A 20,739-nucleotide genomic window follows, 5' to 3' on the forward strand; every position below is an offset into this window, starting at 1 on the left:
AAATATTATTTTGCATTTTTAAGCACTATTTTATCTATTTTACTAATTTATTTTACAACTCTTCTTACATCTTAATTTTTATTTTTATATACAACCTAATAAAATAATATAAAATACTTAATAAAATAATAAAAATTATTATTCTCTCACTTTTTTCTTCACACACAGCTATATCTTAAAGTAATTTTTTTTTACAACCTATGAACAGCTACCTTACTATTTGTGAAAAATTCTGGTGTCATATCCAATTACACAATTTTGTCTACAACTCGCCCATGTGACGAGTTGTGGTTAGTGAAAGGCTGTGTCCCCACATGGATCTACCATCACCCTCCACCAACCACAACTTTGGCAACAAACCGCAACTCGCCACATGGACGAGTTGTGGCCAAAGTTGTGTAATTGGGTGTGGTACTAGAATTTCTCACTATTTATAGGTTGCAATTTTTTTTTTTTTTTAAGTTTACAAAGCTGGAGTGGATTTTGGAAGGCTTAGGTGTGGCGAGTTGTGGTTAGTGGAGGGGTGTGTCCCCACATGGATCTACCATCACCCTCCACCAACCACAACTTTGGCCACAAACCACAACTCAACACATGGGCGAGTTGTGGCCAAAGTTGTGTAATTGGGTGTGGTACTAGAATTTCTCACTATTTATAGGTTGCAATTTTTTTTTAAGTTTACAAAACTGGAGTGGATTTTGGGTCTCTTAGGTTGTAAAATAACAATTAGGGGTGTTTACACCCCCAATGCTCGTGCTCTTATAAAACCTCAAAGATGGTAATATTATTTCTCGAAACGTTTGGAGATGGGGGAGGGGTACTGTAATTTTGTGAAATGTTAAGAGAGGTTGATGTAATTAACCTTTAAAAAAGATTAGCAAAAGATACACCAACCTCATTGTGTTGTATAAAATACAAAACCATTTGAAGTTTTGAACATAATACTAAACTCTATTTTGTATTATTTTATACATAAACTATTAATTATACAACACTTAACCTCTTAGGATTATTGAATGCAACCTAAACCCCCTTGATATTGTTTTATGTGAAAATGCTACTCTGAATATGGACATATGTCATCACCCTAGAACTCACTGTTTATTTTCTTGATTGTTTAACGGGTTACATACATATATAATAATACCCACAAAGAGTTAACTGTTACATCCAAAATTTTAGGAGTTTTGTGTGTGTGTAGGAATTGGGGGGGGGGGGGGGATTATTTCGTGTGTCTGTGATATTACGCATTATTATTAGGACAATACTTAAGTATAATTCCTTAGGTATTTTACCTTAGATTCTCCAATTACAGTCAACTATATGTCTTATTGGCCAATGCAACACAACCATGTGGTTTATTGGCCTATTAGCCAATGCAATTCCTTTTTTATAGTTACAGTTTCCAAGACCACATGGTTAAATTTAATTAGAAAACCTAAGTACATTACCTAAACAAATGTACCTAGATTTTACCCTTGTTAATGTTATATTACTTAATAACTTTTAATTGTATTATTTTTTTAAATATCGAATCATTAGATTGCATAGTTTCATGTTAATCAAATACTATTTACTATTTGATCAATGTACCTATATTTTGTGTATAAATTAAAAGTATAAAATTTGAAATATAAACATTTTATAAATGAAATAATTACTAATCTCTAATCATCTCAAAATTTTGCAAGCACGAAATACATGAAAATAAAATGTAATTTACAGGGCTTTCTCAAAATATAAACTAATAAAAAGTTATTAAATGATGTAATATTAATAAAAATTACACCATATGTAACTTAACCTAATTTTACAGATAAGACAAGCTACATAGTTCAAAATAGGGAAATAAGAATGTCGCTCCTCTCTTGGGATGTGCTCATGCGGGGAATAGAACAAGGCTAGTCAAATCAGAGTAAGACAAGGGTGAAAACTCCAAATAGCACAATAGAACAAACTAACAATAAAAAATCAGGAATAAATACAAAATGACTAAGTATTTTCCAATGTGATCCATTTAGGCTCCGGTTGTTCGATTGTGAAATATTTTCCGATGTAAAATATTTTCAAGAAAATGTTTGCTTTTCTGATGTTTTGTTACATTTTTTAGAATACTATGAAAAATATTTTTGATGTTTGTTTAGTTGTAAAATGAAAAAAAATTTCCTTAACTTCAAAAATAACCAAATCTCTCCACAAAAACTTCCAAAATGACCAAAATACCCCATAAAAACCTTTAAATAACCGAAATACCCCTAGACCTAAAAAATTATCAAAATACTTTGAAAACCTCAAAAATGATTGAAATACTTATAAAACCTCCTAAATGATTAAAATTCCCTAGAATTCTCTAAAATTGCCAAAAAATATTCCTAAACCTATAAAATGACCAAAATGTCCATCGAAACCTCCAAAATGGTTGAAAATACCATTAAAACCTGCAAAAGACCAAAATAACTCTAAAACCTCCAAAATGACCAAAATATCCTTAAAACCACCATAATGGCCTCGAAATGTCCAAAATGCCACAAAACATCTAAAATTAGTACATGATCAAAATACTCCTAGAAGGTCCCAAATTACCACAGTAAACCAAACAATGGAATCATAGTGGACTTGACTTTGAATTAATAAACCTAAGTATATGTAGTTGCACGATTTTCCTGGTCCAAATCCTATTGATCAGGCCTTGGCCCAAGGCGCAACACACAATAAATCTTTGTAGAGGATGGGTCAAAGAACTTAGCCTCAGTGAACTTAGTCGGTCTGATGCATGGACAATGTTATTGCAGAAACAAAAAACACAAGAATGGATGTCTAACAGAAGATTCTATTTCTTGGGCACAGATCATATATTTTTCGTCCCCCTCTTTGAGGGACTCCACTACATTATATAGGCCTCTCATTCTTATCTGAACCTTACACTTGTTGATCATCTAGGTCCCCACTTGAGCACCTGTCCCATCAGACACCCTTATCACTCCTCTGTGAGTTGCAGTGGCCAAGGTAGCACTGTTCAGGGGTCTTTTCCTCATTAATGCGGCCAAGAGAGTGGTTGTGACACATTTAATGTGGTGGTGGCAGCTTTCCTTGAGATATTTTGGGTTTTATTCTTTTTTATATGCTTGGAGGGTGAGCTGCAATGGTTGGGGCGAGCTCTTGATCCAGACTTCGTAATGTCCGAGGAGGAGTTACTCCTCGGACAGGTTTCTTTTACCGCAATTGGGTTTAAATAATGTTTGGACTATGACTTCTCCTCAGACAGGATTCTTCTCGAACGGGCCCGTAGTTTACTTAGCCCATTATTTTGGGCCGGACCCCACAATAGCCCTCAAAACTCCGGTTTTTATCTCCTTCCGAGGAGAAAAGCGGGGTTTTGATGTTAGTGAGAGGATGGAAGTAAGGAGGGCTTGGGGCGCGCGTGCGGGCAGTTACTTTGGACGCGTTACAATTTACGAGGCGCGGCCATTTACTCCCGGAGGCTTTATGTCCCCTTCATCCAACGGTGAGGCGTGGATCGGACGGCCATCATTTTTTCTCGAATTTTTAGGCAGGAGCGATCTTTTCTCTCTCCTCCCGGCTATATAAGATGTCAGAGAGGTTCAGTTTTCTTTTTATCGGCATCTCATAAACTCCAGAGGATTCTAGAGAACTCCATCGAACTCTAGAGATCTACGAATACTTGCGTCTGCTAAGCTTCCATAGCTGTTTTTCGTGAAGCGTCTCCTCCAAGAGAGATTTCCAGGCATCCCATTGAGCGTTTTGTGAAGGTATCAGTAAATTTCGTTTATTTCGCTGTTTCGATTCCCTCCTCGGACTTTACTTTTCTCCTCAGTCTTTATTTTCATTCCTCCAGTTCAGCTCAGATGGGTAGATTCGAAAAACTAGTAAATACTCCGGCCGCTATGGAGGCCTTTAAGGCAAAATACCACATTCACCCGGGGGTGGGGCTGCAGTACTGTTCTCTTGAAGGAGTATTGACAGATAGAGGCGAGGGAGAAGTTGTTATCCCCATGATTGCTTTCATAGAGGGAGGGATGACACTTCCCATGCGTAGGATTACAAGGGAATACCTGTTCAACCATAGGTTGACGCCGCATCAGTGTGCCCCAAACATGTTCAAGAGTTCAAGATACTAGGCTGTGTAGACGTCCTAGATGAGCGGATGAATCTAGGCCTTACCTGGCACGATGTGGTTTATCTGTACGAGTGTCACCATATCGAGAAAGGAGGGTATTATCTTAAATCCCGATCCGAGGTCGTTAGGTTGATCTCTTGTCTCCCAGTATCCAATAAGACCGTGAAGAAGGATTTCCTTATTGCTTCAGGGGAGTGGAGCGATGGTATTCATTGTCCAACTCGGGCAGGAGTCCCAGGTGCGGCGTTTTTAGGGCCAATCCTTTTCGGGAAAGGGTTTAGTATTGGGGGGTTATTTTTCTCGTTTTCTTTACAATTGGAAAATTTCGTGAACTAATCCCACTCCTCTTGGACGTTTACAGATAAAGTTCATGTCGCTCCTCGGCTAAGCCTCGTGAACGTGCCGGCGTTGAACTACCTTCTAAGGTCAGAAATTTACGTTACTGAGGACGGACAGTTACGTGCAGCTCATCTGGTTCTGGGCTATCAACCTCTAAGCCGCTCTTTCCAAGCTATCGGTCACGCCATAAGGGCTGGCAGTCCGAGGTTGGCTAGGATTGACGTGTCTAAGACCGGGTTCCTAGCTCGACGTGATCTTCCACCAGTCGTGCTACCCGGCGTTCGAGATCCCTTGCTAGCAGAGCAACTACCTCGGCTAGACGACCCTGGCGTTGCTGTTCCGGTTGAAGGGGAAACCGAATCATCTCGTTTTTCCCTTGAGGAAGAGATAGACGAGTTTTATTTTGAGGAGGAGGTTCAGCAAGCCCCCTTGATTGAGCTTTCTGATCCTGAAGGAGAGCAGGATCAACACTCCGCAGTTGGTACTCCCTTAATCATAGCCTGCTCGGACGACCCCTCGGACGAAGAGATAGACCCCATGGCCGATAAGGGAAAAACTTTACGGGAGTTGATGGCCTCCCGAGGGAAAGGTCAATCATCAAAAGGACCAACTCAGTCACAGGCCTAGACCCTTCCCCCTGTGGTCTCTCAGATTCCCCCGGACCTAGGCCTCAAGGTTAATCCGGACCTGAAGAAGAAAAGGCCGGTTGACGCTCCTGAGGAAGGTGAGGTGGTTGCCTAGCCGACCAAGTAACAAAAAACCACTCGGGCGCCGAGGAGCAGAAGGGGTGACTCCGTGGAAAGCCGGGATGAGGAGAACCGTGCTGAGGTGCGCGTTACCCCGCGTACATGGAGCCTCAAGCTGGAGCTAGATGGGGTTGCTATCCCCTACAATGTGTCAATCCAAGACTATAACCGGGGCCGAGCAGGGTACGTAGCTGATGCCTTGGAGCAACCCCTACTCCTTCCTCGGGATATGGAGGCCTACAGGCGGTTCTCTCAGCCTGAGATTTTCCTATCCCTCAAAAGGGATCTCGCCATGGTAAATGACCCTTTTACTATTTTATTAATTTATTTAACCCTGTTAAATTCTAAACCAATCTTGTTTTGTTCGCAGATTACTCAGCAGGTATTTGTGGCTGAGGAGTTTTGTCGTGATAGTCGCAGTCGGGCTGAGGCTAAGACCCAGTCTCGGACGGAGATGGAGAAAGCCTTGGGGTCCCTCAAGCACGATCACCTTGAACTCACGGAGAAGTTCAAGGAGTCGGAGAAACGGCGCAAGAGTGCAGAGGCCGGTTTAAAAAGTGCCGAGACCCAGGCGGAGGATCAGCGCAAAGAGCTGTACGCGACCCAGATCAACCTTGCCACCAAGAAGCAGGCAGTGCTGGATCTCAAGACTTCCCTACAAAAAGTCAAGAATGAGCTACGACGGGTCAAAGAGGAGGCTCAACTGATCCGAGAGACTGCAGAGGCTGAAAAGAATGCTTCTCGCCAGCTCGGGGTCCAAGAAACGGAGGCCAGGCTATCCGAGGAGATCCCCGAGGTGTGCAGGGACTACTGCAGCATCTCATGGGCTCATGCCCTTGATGCTGCAGGAATTCCTGCGGATTCGGCGCTGAGACTGCCCGAGAACATCTTCTATCCTCAGGAGATCCGAGAGAATCCTGATGGCGCCCAAGTGGCCTTGGAGCAGGATCTGGCGGTGCCTGATGCCGTCCCTGTGCTTGATAGAGCGAAGGATCCTGCCACGGACTCTACCACCGAGGCTCCTCCTCCTTAGCCAGAGCAGAAAAAAGATCCTCCTCATCAGCCAGAGCAGAAGAAAGATCCTCCTGCTAAGGCTTAGCTTTTAGGCTTTTAATTTTTGTATTCCCCCCTTTTTTTTCTTTTTTTTTTAATGAGAGTCGTCCTGTTTTTGCGTTCTTTTGTAAGGACCTCTCTTTCTATTGACCTCGGAATATTAATATAGAATGTTTGCTTTGCTTTCTATGGATGTATGCTAGTACCACTCCTTTTTTTTTTATCGTTTGCAACGACATAAATAAATATAAACGGTCGAGATAAAAAGGATGCTGTGCAGCGAATTTGAATGAGGGTTGCAATGATGCTAGACTGCGCGCACGCCTTAAAATGATTTCCCTTAAGTAATAATTTCCCAAACTGTCATAAGTAGTAATTTCCCCTAAGTCTGTGGTCCGAGGAGCCATGCAGGGCTTAGGTTCTGTTTAAAACTATGATAAATCGTCACAAGTAATAATTTCCCCTAAGTCTGTGGTCCGAGGAGCCATGCAGGACATAGGTTCTATTTAAAACTATGATAAATCGTCATAAGTAATAATTTCCCCTAAGTCTGTGGTCCGAGGAGCCATGCAGGACTTAGGTTCTGTTTAAAACTATGAATAGTTGCCATAAATAATAATTTCCCCTAAGTCTGTGGTCCGAGGAGCCATGCAGGACTTAGGTTCTGTTTAAAACTTGGATAAATTGTCATAAGTAATAATTTCCCCTAAGTCTGTGGTCCGAGGAGCCATGCAGGACTTAGGTTCATTTTAAAACTATGAATAGTTGTCATAAGTAATAATTTCCCCTAAGTCTGTGGTCCGAGGAGCCATGCAGGACTTAGGTTCTTTTAAAACTATGAATAGTTGCCATAAGTAATAATTTCCCCTAAGTCTGTGGTCCGAGGAGCCATGCAGGACTTAGGTTCTGTTTAAAACTATGAATAGTTACCATAAGTAATAATTTCCCCTAAGTCTGTGGTCCGAGGAGCCATGCAGGATTTAGGTTCTGTTTAAAACTATGAATAGTTACCATAAGTAATAATTTCCCCTAAGTCTGTGGTCCGAGGCCATGCAGGACATAGGTTCTGTTTAAAACTATGATACATAAGTAATAATTTCCCCTAAGTCTGTGGTCCGAGGAGCCATGCAGGACTTAGGTTCTGTTTAAAAAGTATAAATCCCATAGTAATAATTTCCCTAAGTCTGTGGTCCGAGGAGCCATGCAGGACTTAGGTTCTGTTTAAAACATAAGTAATAATTTCCCCTAAGTCTGTGGTCCGAGGAGCCATGCAGGACTTAGGTTCTGTTTAAAACTATGATAAAGTAATAATTTCCCCTAAGTCTGTGGTCCGAGGAGCCATGCAGGACTTAGGTTCTGTTTAAAACTTGGATAAATTTTCATAAGTAATAATTTCCCCTAAGTCTGTGGTCCGAGGAGCCATGCAGGACTTAGGTTCTGTTTAAAACTATGAATAGTTGCCATAAGTAATAATTTCCCCTAAGTCTGTGGTCCGAGGAGCCATGCAGGACTTAGGTTCTGTTTAAAACTATGAATAGTTACCATAAGTAATAATTTCCCCTAAGTCTGTGGTCCGAGGAGCCATGCAGGATTTAGGTTCTGTTTAAAACTATGAATAGTTACCATAAGTAATAATTTCCCCTAAGTCTGTGGTCCGAGGAGCCATGCAGGACTTAGGTTCTGTTTAAAACTATGATAAATCGTCATAAGTAATAATTTCCCCTAAGTCTGTGGTCCGAGGAGCCATGCAGGACTTAGGTTCTGTTTAAAACTATGATAAATTGCCATAAGTAATAATTTCCCCTAAGTCTGTGGTCCGAGGAGCCATGCAGGACTTAGGTTCTGTTTAAAACTATGAATAGTTGCCATAAGTAATAATTTCCCCTAAGTCTGTGGTCCGAGGAGCCATGCAGGACTTAGGTTCTGTTTAAAACTATGAATAGTTACCATAAGTAATAATTTCCCCTAAGTCTGTGGTCCGAGGAGCCATGCAGGATTTAGGTTCTGTTTAAAACTATGAATAGTTATCATAAGTAATAATTTCCCCTAAGTCTGTGGTCCGAGGAGCCATGCAGGACTTAGGTTCTGTTTAAAACTATGAATAGTTGCCATAAGTAATAATTTCCCCTAAGTATGTGGTCCGAGGAGCCATGCAGGACTTAGGTTCTGTTTAAAACTATGATAGTTGTAAATAGACCAGTAGGCACAGGATAATCACGAAACAAAACATGGGCTAAGCCATTTTCATTAATAATAATACCTTCTGAGGTTATTTACATTCCATGGTAGAGGTACAGTTTTTTCATCCAAATCTTCTAGATAGTAGGCGCCTATCCCGGCCATGGATGTGACGCGATATGGTCCTTCCCAATTGGGCCCCAGCTTGCCCCAAGAGGGGTTTTTTGCGCTGCCGAGAATCTTTCTCATTACGAGATTACCCGGACCTAAAGGTCGCAGTTTAACATTGGCATCATACCCTTGTCTTAGCTTCTGGTGATAATAGGCCATATGGATCGTTGCTTTTTCTCTTCTTTCCTCGGCTAGGTCTAGACTTTTTCCCAATAACTCGTCGTTACTGTTTGGGGTAAATGAGTTAGACCTCAGTGTGGGAAAGTTGTTCTTGATTGGGAGCACGGCCTCAGCCCCATAAGTCATCGAAAAGGGGGTCTCACCGGTTGACCGTCGCGGCGTTGTCTGATAGGTCCATAAGACGTGTGGGAGCTCTTCTACCCATCTCCCCTTTGCCTTATCCAGCCTTTTCTTTAGTCCGTTCACTATGACCTTGTTCACAGCCTCGACTTGCCCATTTCCTTGGGGGTAGGCGGGAGTGGAATATCGGTTAATAATCTCAAACTCGCGGCAATACTCCCTAAAGCTCTTACTGTCGAATTGAAGACCGTTGTCTGAAATGAGTGTACGTGGAGTTCCGAAGCGGGTGATAATGTTCTTCCAGATGAATTTCTGGGCATCCACGTCCCTAATGTTGGCCAAAGGTTCAGCCTCCACCCATTTAGTGAAGTAATCGGTTTCGACTATTATGTATCGCTTGTTCCCCGCAGCTTTAGGGAAAGGTCCGACAATATCAAGACCCCATTGTGCGAACGGCCATGGGCTAGAGAGGGGGTTGAGGACCCCTCCGGGTTGGTGGATATTTGGGGCGAATCTCTAGCACTGATCACACTTCTTAGCATATTCTTGGGCCTCTCTTTGTATGTTCGGCTACCAGTATCCTTGGGTGAGTGCCCTGTGTGCCGGCGACCTTCCTCCGGTGTGACTTCCACAAATTCCCTCGTGTAACTCTTCAAGTAGAGACTCGAATTCTTCTGGATGTATGCAGAGTAGGTACAGCCCAGAGTAGGAGCGCCGATATAGTTTGTGGTCCTCTGATAGCCAGAACCGAGGAGCATTCCTACGTATCTTCTCAGCCTCTAATTTTCCCTCTGGTAAGATGTCGTTTCGGAGGAAGTTTTTTATGGGGTCCATCCAGCTGGGACTCTTTCTGATCTGATGGACCTGGGCCGGGTTTCTTCTAATGGGACTTGCCAGGACTAGATCTTCGACAAGGATCATTCGCGGCAGATTATGCGCCGAGGACGTGGCGAGAGTGGCCAGTGAGTCTGCATGGGTGTTTACACTCCTGGAAATGTGCGTCAGATTGAAGGACTCAAAGCTCGTCCGTAGGCGTTTGACTTGTCCTAGATACTCTTGCATCCTAGCATCTCTGGCTTCCAGCTCACCCATCACTTAGCCGACGACCAAACTGGAGTCCGAGAATGCTTCTATTACTCTTCCGCCCAATCTTTGAACCATCGTCATCCCTTGAAGTAAGGCTTCGTATTCGGCTTCATTGTTCGTAGCCGAGAACCCGAGCCTCAGTGATTTTTCAATGGCAGCACCATCCGGTGATATTAAAACTATCCCAACTCCAGATCCTCTCTGGTTGGCCGCACCATCCACGTAGACCTTCCAATGCAAGGTTCCCCCTGCTGAAATTGTACCAACCGATTTTCCATCCATGTCTTTCTTCTCGGTTATTGTTTCTATAGAGGGTTCAGCAAACTCCGCGACCAAGTTTGCGAGGACCTGACCTTTGACGGAGGATCTGGGCATATATTTAATATCAAAGGCCCCCAAAAGTGCACTCCACATGGCGATCCTTCCTGTGTAGTCGGCGCTTCGAAGCACCGCTTGAAGGGGGAGCTGAGTTAGAACGATGACCGTATGCGCCTGAAAGTAGTGAGGGAGCTTCCGTGTGGCGTGCACTATCGCCATAATTGCTTTTTCCAAGGGTAGGTATCGCACCTCAGCCTCATGTAATGACTTGCTCACATAGTAAACCAGTCGCTGCACCCCATTATCGTCCCGTATCAGTACCAGGTTGATAGCATAGGGGGCTACAGTGACGTATGCAAACAGTACCTCGTCTGCCTCGGGGCTGGACATGATAGGTGGTTGTGATAGGTATTCCTTAAGCTGCTGGAAGGCCCGAACACAATCCTCCGACCATTCAAACCCTTTCCACTTATTTATCAAGAGGTAGAAAGGTTGACATCGATCCGCTGATCGTGATATGAACCTGTTTAACGCTGCGATCATGCCTGTGAGCTTCTGCACGTCTTTCGGATTCCGAGGAGCATGCAGGCTGTTAATTGCTTTGATCTGATCGGGACTTACTTCTATTCCCCTGTGGGTTACCATATACCCCAAGAATTTCCCAGACCCGACCTCGAATGAACATTTGGAAGCATTGAGCCGCAGCTTGTGCTCCCTTAGGACAGCAAAGATTGTTTCGAGGTCTTTCACGTGCTCGGACACCACTTTACTTTTTACGACCATATCATCTATGTAGACCTCAATGATTTTGCCCAGCTGTGGCTCGAACATCCTGGTCATCATCCTTTGGTAGGTTGACCCCGCGTTCTTCAGTCCAAACGGCATCACCTTATAGTGATAGTTTCCGACGGGCGTCATGAAAGCTGTCTTCTCCTGATCTTCTAACACAAGGGGTATCTGGTGATAGCCCTGGAAGGCGTCCAGGAAACTCATTCGAGGGTGACCCACGGTTGCGTCCACCAATCGGTCGATTCTGGGTAAGGGAAATGGGTCCTTTGGGCACGCCTTGTTCAGGTCTGTGAAGTCCACGCAGACTCTCCACTTTCCTGTCTTCTTCCTTACCACCACCGTGTTTGCCAACCATTCGGGGTAAAAGACCTCTTTAATAGCCCCTACTTTTTTCAGTTTTGCCACCTCGTCTCTTACGGCACTAGCATGTTCCTTTGAGGGGCGTCGGGGTGGCTGCTTCTTCAGAGTGGAAGAGGGGTTAACATTTAGGTGGTGACAAATAAGGCTTGGATCAACTCCCGGAGCGTCGTAGGCGTCCCATGCAAACACATCGACATTTCCTCTGAGAAATCTAACCAATTCCTCTTTTTCTTGAGAAGGCAACTTGGAGCCAACCTGAAAAAACTTCTCCGGGTCGCTGTTGACAGCGAATTTATCTAAACTTTCACACCTTATTTCCTCGGCTAGTCCATCGCCTTGCCCTGCCAAGGCTGCTGGTTGCTATAAGCTCTCAGGGGCCAAGGACTCAGCACGGGGCCGATGTAAGATGGCGGCCACCATACACTGCCTGGCCATGGCCTGATCTCCTCGGATCTCTTCTACTTGTCCTCTGGATGGGTATTTTACTTTTTGGTGGAGTGTGGAGGATATGGCTTCTAGGGCGTGGATCCATGGCCTGGCAACTATCGCGGTGTAGGGTGAGTAAGCGTCGACCACGATAAAATTTACCTCCACCACCTCCGACCCAGTCTGTATGGGTAGTCGGATCTGCCCCTTTGGCGTAACAATCCTCCCTTCGAAGCTGAGAAGGGGGGAGTCATAAGCTGTCAAATCTTCCGGATTCAGGTTCAGCCCCTTGTATAGATCAGGGTACATTATCTCTACCGCACTTCCCGAGTCTACTAACACCCTTTTCACATCGAAGCCTCCAATTCTTAACGTAACCACTAAGGCATCGTCGTGAGGTTGAATAGTTCCTCTCTTATCCTCGTCCGAGAATCCCAGTATCAAAGAGCTTCCCTTTTTTGACCTTTTGGGTTCCCTTTGCCTGTCCTCGGAGGGGAGCCGATCAACAGCCAGTACCCTAGGGAGGGGTGGCCCAGTTCTTCCTGATGCGGCGAGGATGACATGTATCGTTCGGGTGGGGGGTCTTAAGGACACATCCTTTCGAGACTCTTGTATTGCTTGACCGGGATGGCCGCTTGAGGGGTGCAGAAGATGACGTAACTTCCCTTCTCGGACCAACTGATCTAGGTGATTCCATAGATTCCTGCAATCCTCAGTGGTATGCCCATGGTCCTGATGATAGTGGCAGTATAGGTTCTGGTTACGTTTGGAAAGGTCTCCAGCCATCTTTCCCGGCCATTTGAAATAGGGCTCGTTCCTTACTTTCTCCAGCACCTGTTGTACTGGCTCCCTGAATACGGCATTCACTGTCTGCGGGTTGCTCTGTCCAGCCTGTCGCGAAAAATCTCTCCTCGGCTGGCTGTGGTTATATCGTTCCGACTTAAAATCATTTGCTTTGGGAGGAGTGGTCTTCTCCTTTCCCCTTCCTTGCAACTGATCTTCCTCCACCCTTTTGTATTTGTCGATCCTATCCATCAACTGATGAACGTTGGCAACCGGTTTACCAGTGAGGGATTTCCTTAAGCCATGCTCGGTGGGGAGACCGCTTTTGAATGTGCTGATAGCAACATCATCATGGTTGTCATCTAACTCGTTATACACCTCCCAATATCTATCCGAATATGCTTTCAGGGTCTCTCCTTCGTGTATGGATAAGGACAATAGCGAACTGAGGGGTCGAGGGACTCTGGTGTTTGTAATAAAGCGGGAGCAGAAGGCCTGAGTGAGCTGCTTGTATGAGCCTATGGAATTTGTCTTCAGGCTGTTGAACCATCTCATCGCCATTGATCCCAAGCTGGGTGGGAAGATTTTGCACATTAGGGCTTCATTTTGCGAGTAGATCGCCATTTTTTGGTTAAACTGACTCACGTGCTCTACCGGGTTTGCTCGGCCATTATAGATGGCGAACGCCAGTTAGTTGAAGCGTCGAGGCAGCTTAGCCCCTTCGATTCTATACGTGAAGGGTGACCTTGAAACCTGATCTAGCGCCCTCTTCATAGCATCGTTTCCCGAACCCTTACTCGATGGGCTCTCATATTTCCGTACAGGGCGTGGTTCCCTTTCGTAAGAGAAGGTTTCACTTGGGGGGGTCCTCGACCTCCGTCGGTAACTCGCATCCTCCGCATTAGAGGACTCGTCTGAGCCAGAGGGAGATCGTTTTCGCTGCACACGTCGCAACTTCCTTTTCAGGTCATCTATCTCTCGCTGCATGGCCTGATGACTATTTCGCCTCTGGGACACGTGACTACCTGTCTGAGTGTGACTCTGGTTCGTCCGGATAGTATGCACACTTCCCTCACGATTCCTCCTGCCGCCTGGGTTGGCAAGGTTATTTTGCCTTTGGGACTCAACGGGTTGTGTCTGTTGGGACTTAGCCTGGTGAGGATTCTCCTGGTGTGGACCTAGTTCTGCCATGCTCGACCGTTGTGCTAGCTGATACCCTAGTTCTCCCCACAGACGGCGCCAATTGTAGTTGCACGATTTTCCTGGTCCAAATCCTACTGATCAGGCCTTGGCCCAAGGCGCAACACACAATAAATCTTTGTAGAGGATGGGTCAAAGAACTTAGCCTCAGTGAACTTAGTCGGTCTGATGCATGGACAATGTTATTGCAGAAACAAAAAACACAAGAATGGATGTCTAACAGAAGATTCTATTTCCTGGGCACAGATCATACATTTTTCGTCCCCCTCTTTGAGGGACTCCACTACATTATATAGGCCTCTCATTCTTATCTGAACCTTACACTTGTTGATCATCTAGGTCCCCACTTGAGCACCTGTCCCATCAGACACCCTTATCACTCCTCTGTGAGTTGCAGTGGCCAAGGTAGCACTGTTCAGGGGTCTTTTCCTCATTAATGCGGCCAAGAGAGTGGTTGTGACACATTTAATGTGGTGGTGGCAGTTTTCCATGAGATATTTTGGGTTTTATTCTTTTTTATATGCTTGGAGGGTGAGCTGCAATGGTTGGGGCGAGCTCTTGATCCGGACTTCGTAATGTTCGAGGAGGAGTTACTCCTCGGACAAGTTTCTTTTACCGCAATTGGGTTTAAATAATGTTTGGGCTATGAATTCTCCTCGGACAGGATTCTTCTCGAACGGGCCCGTAGTTTACTTAGCCCATTATTTTGGGCCAGGCCCCACAGTATATTTTAGGAAGAATAAATAATTCCTCTAAGATTCTTAGGGGTAAGTCAAACAATGAAATCTTATCAAACCATGTGTAGACATGAAATTTCTTAGGTACTCCGGGAGCATTACACTTTTGTGAAATAAAATTTTCAATCATCACATTCTCAAGAATCTAGATGTGAGGAGGCATATTAATTATTAGATTCCATGAACCAAACTCTACATTAGCATTATCTTATAGAAGATGGATAGAGACCTCACATTGCAATCATTTAAAAATATTTAAAATTTAACTAACAAAATTAAAAATTTGAGACCTACTTTAAAATAGGGTGTAACTTTTGTTTTTGTTTTTTGTTTTTTGTTTTGTTTTTTTTTTTTTTTTTTTCCTTTTAAAAAAAAACTATGCACGTGACCAACAAAAATGCAAATAAGTGACAAAAGTATATGTCTAGAAGTAGAGAGTCATAGAAAGCACATCACTAATGTGTCTCACCTTTATGGTAAGTATATATATATATATATATATATATATATACTACTATTTAAGGGGTTGCCCCTGTTTGGACCTAATTTTTTTTTTGGTTCCAAAATACCCCTATTCCCTAGGTTTAAGTAGGAACAAAATTAAAGGATTGTTTGGTAAAAATACTTCTAACTTTTACTAAAACACTGCCTACAAAATAGGACCACAATTTTTTTTTTTTTTTTTTTTTTTTTACAATTTAGGGCAAAATAAATCCTAAATTTTAGGATTTTAGAATCCTCTACTAATAGCCTAATGACCAACACAGTTTTACATTTAAAAAAAAAAAATTGTTTTAGGTATTTTTATTCCTAAAAGTTTGCCTATTATTTAGAAGCAGTTTCCTCCACAATTTTATCTTTAAAGGTAACTTCCCCAATATCATTTTTCTCTTTCAAACTTTACGTATATAGCAATTGCTTACAGAGTCATCATATGAACGGTTGGTTTTTTTTTTTTTTTTTTCCTTCTCATTTTACTTTGTATTTTGCAATTATATTCTAACACAATTGATTCTCTATTTTCTGTATAGTGATGAGATGGTGAAGTTGGAGTAAATGCAATGGAATTTAAGAAACTTTAAGAACCAGAAAATTCATTGATAGAATCCTCACATGAGCAGTTGGTACATTTTTTTTTTCTTTTTCATTTAACTTTGCATTTTGCAACTATTTTCTAACAAAGTTGATTCTCTATTTTCTTTATAGGGAAGAAAGGGTGGAGTTGAAGTAAATGCAAAGGAATTTAAGACCCAAACAATTCATTGAAGGTATGTTCTTAAATTCTTAGTAGAAAATTTCATTAAAATTTTGCATAAAAATTTTGCATTCTAATTATAGGCTTATCTCTTTTGTGTTCAACGGGAACCCAAGTAGTCAAGTACTCAACTAATGCAGCCTGGATGTAACAACCATAAAAATAAAAAAAAAATAAATAAAAAAGAAAAAAAAAAGAGTGTTTTTTATTTGGCAAAGGTGAATTATTTGTTGATATGAGTTCATTTGACACAAACGTGCTATCCGAGAAAGTGCCAGAGTTTTCAATGGCAATTGGGCAAGAAAAAAGAGTCTTGAAATGAAAAGAACCTGATGAAATTTGAAAGGAATTGGCATACCCTTTATATGTAAAATGCACAAGAAGAACCAAGAAACATGTACCAAGAATGAGAATGGTTATGGGAGTTGAAGTTTGTTGTTTGTGAATAAAGGATTCAATAATGTCAATGGAGTTATAAAGCTTAGATTTGGATTTGGAGTTTCTTCCGTTCTTTTTTTTTTTTTTTTTCTTCCATTATCAAGGCTTAACGTTTTTTTTTTTAATTTTTTCAATAACCGCTTTCCCTTAAACTCATCTCATGTTTGGTTTTTTTTTTTTTTTTTTTTTTTTTGAAGAAAAAAAAATACTAAAAAGTAGAAATCAATCATATCCAAAAGAAATCCAAAAAATTTCAAACCCACATTCAAATCCACGTTCAACTTCTATCCAAAAAAAAAAAAAACCCAGGTTCAAATTTATCCCAAAAAAAAAAAACCCTACTTTCAAATATTTAACAAAACTTTCGGATAACTACTACTAAAAAAACTTAAGGAAGTTAAAAATATGCAACACATGTATATGTTTTGAAATTCAAATTCTTAAAAAAAACTAGCCTCTAAGCACATGCTCACGTGCGTGCTCAGAGGCTCTTCTAAGGCTCTTCTATTTTTGGGCTAAGGATTAATTTAGAGCATTTATTATAATTTGGGATTACTATATTTTTTAATCACAAAAAAAACCTAGGGGTGTGATGAAAAATTATTTCATCACACTCATAGGTTTTTTTTGTGATTAAAAAATGTAGTAATCCTAAATTATAATAAATACTCTAAATTAATTCTTTCCTAAAAAATAAAATAGCCTCTGAACATGCGCTCTTAGAGGCTAGTGTGTATATATATATATATATATATATAAATATATTGTGAGGTAGAATTGGATCTGAATTTTAAGTATTGTTCTGGACCTTCTGGCATCTTTTGCACCAATAATTGCTATCCCTCACGCCGAAATCATTACAAACTTATCAAAATCCCAATTCATGATAACGGAAACAAGCCTCTCACAATCTCACTCATGAATAATAAAGAACTAACCTTTGCCATGGATATAAATAAAAATTGGGTTTTACTAAAAGTATGCTCTGGGCCTATGTTAGTAAATTATTCTGCACACACTACATATTGTTTTACAAGCATTTTTCTTTTTCCATAGCCTAAAAGTTGTGGAGTGGGAGAGATTTTACGTTGCCTAGTAGATGGGGAAAAAGTGCTTTATGTGAAACGAAGAGAATCTAGAGTAATGTTACGGATAAAAAAATTTAACAATATTTTTTTACAACAGTTAAATTAGTAAGTTCTTACTAGTTTTTATTTTTCATAACAATTTGACATATTTTTATTAAGATTTTTGTGTTTGTAGATTTTTGGTACCAAAAAAATCCAACCAAGGGAACCGAACTATGGGCCTTGCACGAATATAAGGGACCCATGACTCTTTAGCAATGCTCTTACAAAAAAGATAAATGAATTGAATTTTTTCTTTTCTTTTTGGGTTAAACAAAATTCTTGAATTTTGTGTGAATGAGGGACATTGGGCCTATTTGGTAGGCAAACTTAAACTCATATTTTCACATTTTAAATAATCTTACACACATTTCAACACACTTTTTTACATACATATATATCAAAAACACTCAAACAACATTACTCAAACTCCTCTACCAAACGGCCCTTAATATTTTTGTCTTCTAATTTTTTTTTCTTCTTTTTTTTTTTTTTTTTTTTTTTTCGAGGAAGCTCACGTTATAAATGAGAGATCTGACTTAGCTGTGAAAAAAAATCTGAATTTTGTGAAGCAATTTTATGGGATTTCTAGTGAGGGAGACATGGAAACTTGGAGAGTACTTGTATAACTCCCACTAAGTTTAAATCTTAAAAGACTAAAAACTTGAACCTGTTCATAGGAAGTTTAATGCTCAGGAAGTGAAGATGAGGTGACAAACACGGTTAGGCTTTAGAGATCAACAACTATGAATTTAAAATAACAATACTATTTTCAAATTCAAATAGAAATTTAAATCAAATTCTTTGAGAATACATAGAAACAACATAACATGACAAAATGAGTAATTAGAAAAATTAAAAATACCAATTTATTTTGCTATTGTAAACGTTCCTATTAAGTTTTGTCAGCAACCAAACAAAGGGAAGGGGACACTACGAACACACTAAATACGGGAAAATTCTTAAGAAGAGAGAGAGAGAGATAGGGTATTCTAAGACCAATACTATCATTGCTTCCACGTGAGATCACCAAATTGAGAAATAGAGAGAATAGAAAAAGAACCACATTGAAGGGGAACTCATAAATATCATATATTTGAAATATTGGGTGTCAAATACTCATATAAGCTTAAAACTTTTTCAATAACACTAGTATTATTCCCTTGCAATGCTAAGTTTAATGAAGATTTATAAGTGAGCTAAAATTTTTTTTAAATTAATTCAAACTAAATAATAATAACAACTTAAAAAAATTAATTAGAATTTTTTTAAAATTACTTTAAGCTATACGATAAATGCATATCTTGTAAGCCCAAGTTGCTAGTAAAAACCAAATACTATAGATTATAAAATAATTTTTAAAAAATATAACTAAAAGGAGATATAATATAAATTGTTTAAAAAAATTATTTTAAGTTACATGAAAAATGCATATTGCCTAAGAAAAAAAAATCAAATTTTATTGATATAAAAAACCAAACAATATAATATATAATGAAATAATTTTATAAAATATAATTTGTAAGGACACAATTCTCTGGCGGCCCAATAAGGATGTTGGGCTCGCGCATGAAAGATCCCTCACAATATGATTTGTAGAGAGTGGGCTTGAAAAGCTAGCCGCTGGTCACGGGGCGGTGCCCGATCCTGGTTTTAGAGGAATTCAGGTAGAAAAAAGGAGTTGGGCTTGAACATTTAAGCCCTAAGACGTCGCACCCTATGGGATGGGACTCCTCGGAGTTGATCCGAGGACCATTGAGGCCTTACCCCGGTTATCCAACGACGGACTTTCTTCAGTGAAGTCCGGTGTTGTTGAGATGTTCTCCCCCATGTGATCTTTCTTTTTCGGAGGTGGGATGGGATCCCCCTTTAGATTTACTTACTTTCTTCTTTTATACTCGTCTGTGTTAATTGTCCTTCGTCCACGTGTAGGGTCAATCTTTACAAGACTGATATTTGTCCCATCAGTCTAATCCCAGAATTGTTGGGTATGGTTGATAAGGCTGCAGAGTACGGCTCTGTCATGTGTTGGGTCTTATCTGGAAGGGTAGTAAGGATAACTTCCCCAAGATATTTTGGATCTCCTTACAAATTCGTCCCTATACCAGTTTTACCCCTTTATTCCGGTGGGATTCAGGATCTGCCGAGGACTGAACTGTCCTCGGCTGCCTCCCAAAAATTGTTTTGTGCTCTGTATTGTAGAGCTCGGGCCACAGTTCTCCTCGGCTCGGGCCTTTGGACTCTCTAAGGGCAAATGGGCCTGGTCCATGAATTATTGGGCCCCACATAATTATAATTAAATTATAAAATAATTAATAAATTATTTTAAGTTACATGACAAATACATATCATGTAACTCTAGGTTATTACCAATAAACAAATGTAAGGACCAAATTTGGGTCTCTAACCAAACAATGAATGGATGTAGGCCCAAAAAACCCAAAACAATGAATTTGTAGAGAGTGGGTTAGAAAACTAGGCTAAAATGAGTTGGACAACAAATAAAGTGAACTCAATTGACAAGAACAGGGAAGTAGATTGAATTAATCCAAAGAAAATCCTCCTCGACAAAGTCCGAGGAAGTCAGTTCTTATTGATCAGTTAAGCCATTATTTGAGTGCTTGTCCCATCAGACACCCCCTCAGGCCTTCTATGAGTTGAGGTAGCCAAGGCAGCACTATTTCAGGGGTCTTCTCTGCATCAATGCAGACATAAAGTTAGCTGTAGAGCATTCAATGCGGTGGTAGCAGCTTTCCCCTAGATATTTCTAAATTCCTATCCTTCTTGTGTGTTTGTGATAAACGTCCCTATCATTGAAACTCCTTGGAAGCTCACCTTGAATGATAGAATATGCATTCGATCTATGTTTTGTTTATCCGAGGAGACACTCCTCCTCGGACCACCTTTCTACTTGCATGTTACTTATGAGACTCTGAACTTAACACCCTCACTATTGTTTATTCATCCTCAGACCAATTAATGCTCTCGGCCAAAGCTCAAGACCCAATAGATAATTTTGGGCCCCTATCCCTATAATAGCCCCTTAAAACTCTGTTTTTCCCTCTCATCCGAGGAGAAAAAATGGGGTTTTGATTTTTAAGAATTAAAACCATTCATTTCTTTGGTTTACACGTGTGGAATTACCATTTTGTGCGTCCCATAACTGCTACTGACGCTTCGGAGCTCGGATGCGTTATTAATTACTCTAGGCGGTACTTTGTTCCCTACATTCAATGGTAAGATGTAGATCTTACGGTTGATATTCCTCCATGAATTTTGGGCAGGATGACTCCCA

This window comes from Quercus lobata, chromosome 12 (assembly GCF_001633185.2).
Source record: "Quercus lobata isolate SW786 chromosome 12, ValleyOak3.0 Primary Assembly, whole genome shotgun sequence".
In the NCBI taxonomy this organism is placed as follows: domain Eukaryota; kingdom Viridiplantae; phylum Streptophyta; class Magnoliopsida; order Fagales; family Fagaceae; genus Quercus; species Quercus lobata.